A 4,635-nucleotide genomic window follows, 5' to 3' on the forward strand; every position below is an offset into this window, starting at 1 on the left:
CGACGTGTATTTGCTCGCCGATCGCTTATGGATCGACGGTGTGTGTCTCAACTTGTGCTTCTTCCTTGTGATTACACAATCACTGCTTTAGCACTGATCGCGTTCTTCGACCAAGTGTTTGTGAAATTGTGTGTAGCCTGTGATGTCGACTGCCCAGTTATTTTAGTACTGTCTCCGTGCTGATGTGTAGCAGTCGGTCGGTTGGCGCCAGTCGTGTAGTAGCACCAGTGAGGCATGCAGCGCCAGGGAAGGTGCGGATACCCATAACTCGCCCATGATTGCCGACATACATGATTTGAGTAGGGGACGACTTTGGTTTATCGTCGGCCGGTCGTCTTGTCGGACGACGCGTATTTGGCCGGCGATCGCTTATGGTTTGGCTGTGTGTGCCGACTAGTGATTCGTCTACATCTACATCTACATCCATACTCCGCAAGCCACCTGACGGTGTGTGGCGGAGGGTACCCTAGGTACCTCTATCGATTCTCCCTTCTATTCCAGTCTCGTATTGTTCGTGGAAAGAAGGATTGTCGGTATGCTTCTGTGTGGGCTCTAATCTCTCTGATTTTATCCTCATGGTCTCTTCGCGAGATATACGCAGGAGGGAGCAATATACTGCTTGACTCTTCGGTGAAGGTATGTTCTCGAAACTTTAACAAAAGCCCGTAACGATCTGCTGAGCGTCTCTCCTGCAGAGTCTTCCACTGGAGTTTATCTATCATCTCCGTAACGCTTTCGCGATTACTAAATGATCATGTAACGAAGCGCGCTGCTCTCCGTTGGATCTTCTCTATTTCTTCTATCAACCCTATCTGGTACGGATCCCACACTGTTGAGCAGGATTTAAGCAGTGGGCGAACAAGCGTACTGTAACCTACTTCCTTTGTTTTCGGATTGCATTTCCTTAGGATTCTTCCAATGAATCTCAGTCTGGCATCTGCATTACCGACAATCAACTTTATATGATCATTCCATTTTAAATCACTCCTAATGCGTACTCCCAGATAATTTATGGAATTAACTGCTTCCAGTCTCTGCCGTTAGCATCGCCTAGTTCTTCGTGCGGTGTCACCGCCAAACACCACACTTGCTAGATGGTAGCCTTTAAATCGGCCGCGGTCCGTTAAAATACGTCGGACCCGCGTGTCGCCACTATCAGTTATAGCAGACCGAGCGCCGCCACACGGCAGGTCTAGTCTAGAGAGACTCCCTAGGACTCGCCTCAGTTGTACAGCCGACTTTGCTAGCGGTGGTTCACTGTCTACATATGCTCTCATTTGCAGAGGCGATAGTTTAGCATAGCCTTCAGCTACGTCATTTGCTACGACCTAGCAAGGCGCCATATTCAGTTACTATGTATGTATTCTGAACAGATAGTATTGTGAATCATGTACCGTCAAGAGCCACTTTCATCATTAATGGATTAAAGTGAAGTATCGAACTAATTAAGTCCGCATTCTGAATTCTAATTCCTTGTCATGTTCCAGACCTCACGTCACTATAGTCCTTCCCTCCTCACGCCAGGCTGCGTGAGCTAAAATGCCTGCGTTTCGGCCTCCACTCGTAACACGGCGTTGGCTCTTCTGCCAACACAACACTTCGCGCAAGTGTTCGTGAAACTGTGTGTAGTTTATGTGGTTCTAACTGACAATTTAAATGTTGTCGGCGTACTGGCTCTGAGTTGGTCGGTTGGCGTGCAGTAGCGAGGAAGGACAGGATAGCAATCACTCGCTCGACGATTGCCGATACATTTGAGCGGCAACGACCTTGCTTGTCCGTTTGGTCGGTCATCTGATTAGACGACGTGTATTTGGGTCGTCCACCACTTATGGTTAGTCTGTGATCCATTCTTCTGTGATCCTGTCTCCGCTGTTAGCATCGTTTGAGGTTTGGTGCAAGTGTGGAGCGGAAGTGATCTTGATCATTGGTCTGTTGATTGTTCGTCGGCTGGGTTGCCGTCGGACTGAGAATGGTTGGCTCGGCTGCCTGTCTCGCCTAACCGAGCGTTATCGTTTGAATTCCAGGCCGACCTTCGGAACTTTGGAGCGCCCTTGCGTGTACTACCTTTTCTTGTTTGTTCTTGTTGTTTGTACTTGAATTGCTTGTAGCCGATTTTTAGATTTAGGTTGTTTTGCCCTTAAGGCGTCAGATGGTTTGGGCCTTGAGCCTAATTTAAGAACTATTTTACGTAAAGCCTTTAGCATTTTTAAAATTAATGTTATTGAGTCGTAAGTGTTAGGCCTTCAGCCGACGTTGACTTTAAGTTGTTTTGCTCTTAAATTGTCAGCCGATTTTGTATTCAAATTGTTTGCTCTGAAAATCTCAGATTCTTTGGGCCTTCGGTCTAAATAATGAACCATATATATTTAAGGCTCACCGGCCACTTGACTATCTTCTTCTTGCACAAACAGTGCCCGAACACTTACGGGAATCGGCAACGAGCCTCGAGTAATTTGTATAATGGGCGGGGGCACTACGAATGTAGTACGGGACAACACGTTGAGTGTGTGGGTTTCGCGGGAGGCGTGTCAGAGATAATTCCCTGCAGTCGCGTTGTCCTCTGTGTCCTCGGTGGCTCAGACGGATAGAGCGTCTGCCATGTAAGCAGGAGATCCCGGGTTCGAGTCCCGGTCGGGGGACAAATTTTGATCTGTCCCCGTTGACATATGTCAACGCCTGTAAGCAGCTAAGGGTATTCATTTCATTGTAATTTCATTCTAACGAGCTGCATGGTCACTGGACATGTCTGAAAGAACAGATTTCATCTTAGTAAAAATATAGTTAAGGCTCACCGACCACTTGACCATCTTCTTCTTCTGTGAGAATGCACAAACAGTGCCCGAACTCATACGGGAATCGGCAACGCGCCGCGAGTAATGAGTATAATGGGCGAGGCACTATGAATGTAGTTGCGTGACAATATATTGAGAATGTGGGTTTGGCGGGAGGCGTGCCAGAGATAAGTCCTGCAGTCGCGCTATCCTCTGTGTCCTCGGTGGCTCAGATGGATAGAGCGTCTGCCATGTAAACAGGAGATCACGGGTTCGAGTCCCGGTCGGGGGACAAATTTTCATCTGTCCACGTTGACGTATGTCAACGCCTGTCAGCAGCTAAGGGCGTTCATTTCATTGTAAATAAAGAACTGTTACAAGATATGGCTTGCGTTTTAAATTATTGGCCTTCAACCGTTTTTAAATTGAAGTGGCTTTCAGCCGGTAATTAAGTCCCAAAGATTAAAGCTGTGTGTTTAAATAATTTTTTTTGGGCTCTTGTAATGTTTGATTAAATAATACAGTTGAATGTTGGATTGAAACTGACAGCCCCTTATTTTGGCCCCTTTCCGCAGTTTAAACTCCTGTCCTGTCCTTGGGGTTTAGCAGAGCGTCTCAAGTTCTAGAGGGTCTTGATGTGTGTTAGGCAGACATCTATCCAGACCATCACTCAGCAATTCCAAAGTGCATCAGGGTCGAGTGCTAGTACTATCACAGTAAGCGGGAGGTGAGAAAACTTGGTTTTCATGGTCATGCGGCTGCTCTAAAGCCACACATCACGCCGGTAAATGCCAAACGACGCCTCGCTTGATGTAAGGAGCGTAAACATTGGACGATTGAACAGTGAAAAAACGTTACATGGAGTCACGAATCACGGTACAGAATGTAGCGATACGATGGCAGGGTGTGGGTACGGTGAATGCCCGGTGAAGGTCATCTGCCAGTGTGTGTAGCGCCAAAAGTAAAATTCGGAGGCGGTGGTGTTAGGGTGTGGTCATGTTTTTCATGGAGGGGCTTGCACCCCTCGTTGTTTTGCGTGGCACTATCACAGCACAGGTCTACATTGATTTTTTATGCACCTTCTTACTTCCTAATGTTGAAGAGCAATTTGGGGATGGCAATTGCATCTTTCAACACGATCGAGCACCTATTCATACTGCACGCACTATGGCGGAGTGGTTACACAACAATAACATCCCTGTAATGGAATGGCCTGCACAGAGTCCTGATCTGAATCCTGTAGAACATCTTTGGGATGTTTAGGAACGCCGACTTCGTGCCAGGCCTCACCGATCGACATCGATACCTCTACTCAGTGCAGCACTCCGTGGAGAATGGGCTGCCATTCCCCGAGAAACCTTCCAGCACCTGATTGAACGTATGCCTGCGACAGTGGAACCTGTCATCAAGGCTTAGGGTGGGCCAACACCATACTGAATTCCAACATTACCGATGGAGGGCGCTACGAACTTGTAAGCCATTTTCAGCCAGGTGTCCAGATACTTTTGATCACACAGTGTACGAGTCGATCACAGGTTATACCAAACAACAAAGGCAGTCCGAGAGAACAACGAAAAAAAGGGTTAAATGCTTGATAAATGACCTGCAGCAACATCCCCCTCTCTCCCTCTCAACCGATCACTCCATCAACTTACTATGGTCTCCGTTATGCAGATCCATCTAGCTTAGAGGCACATGACTGGGTAGCATTCCTGGGTACCAATCGACTTGCAGGTATAAATATTAAATCAATAGACGTACGTGCATAGTATTCTGTCCAACCAGAAAAATAGTGTATTTGCGCTAGGTGCTAGCAACTGTACTACATTTACAAGCAGTTTTAGAATATGGAACAAGAAGTGAT

At 47.1% G+C, this 4,635-nt stretch overlaps 1 non-coding gene across 1 annotated transcript; it reads left to right on the forward strand.

The window, feature by feature from the left end:
- Positions 1 to 2,565: 2,565 nt before the first annotated feature.
- Positions 2,566 to 2,639, forward strand: Trnat-ugu (transfer RNA threonine (anticodon UGU)). Its single transcript has one exon. It is a non-coding gene; the product is annotated as a tRNA-Thr (tRNA).
- Positions 2,640 to 4,635: the final 1,996 nt, after the last annotated feature.

This window comes from Schistocerca gregaria, chromosome 5, assembly GCF_023897955.1.
Source record: "Schistocerca gregaria isolate iqSchGreg1 chromosome 5, iqSchGreg1.2, whole genome shotgun sequence".
Classification (NCBI taxonomy): domain Eukaryota; kingdom Metazoa; phylum Arthropoda; class Insecta; order Orthoptera; family Acrididae; genus Schistocerca; species Schistocerca gregaria.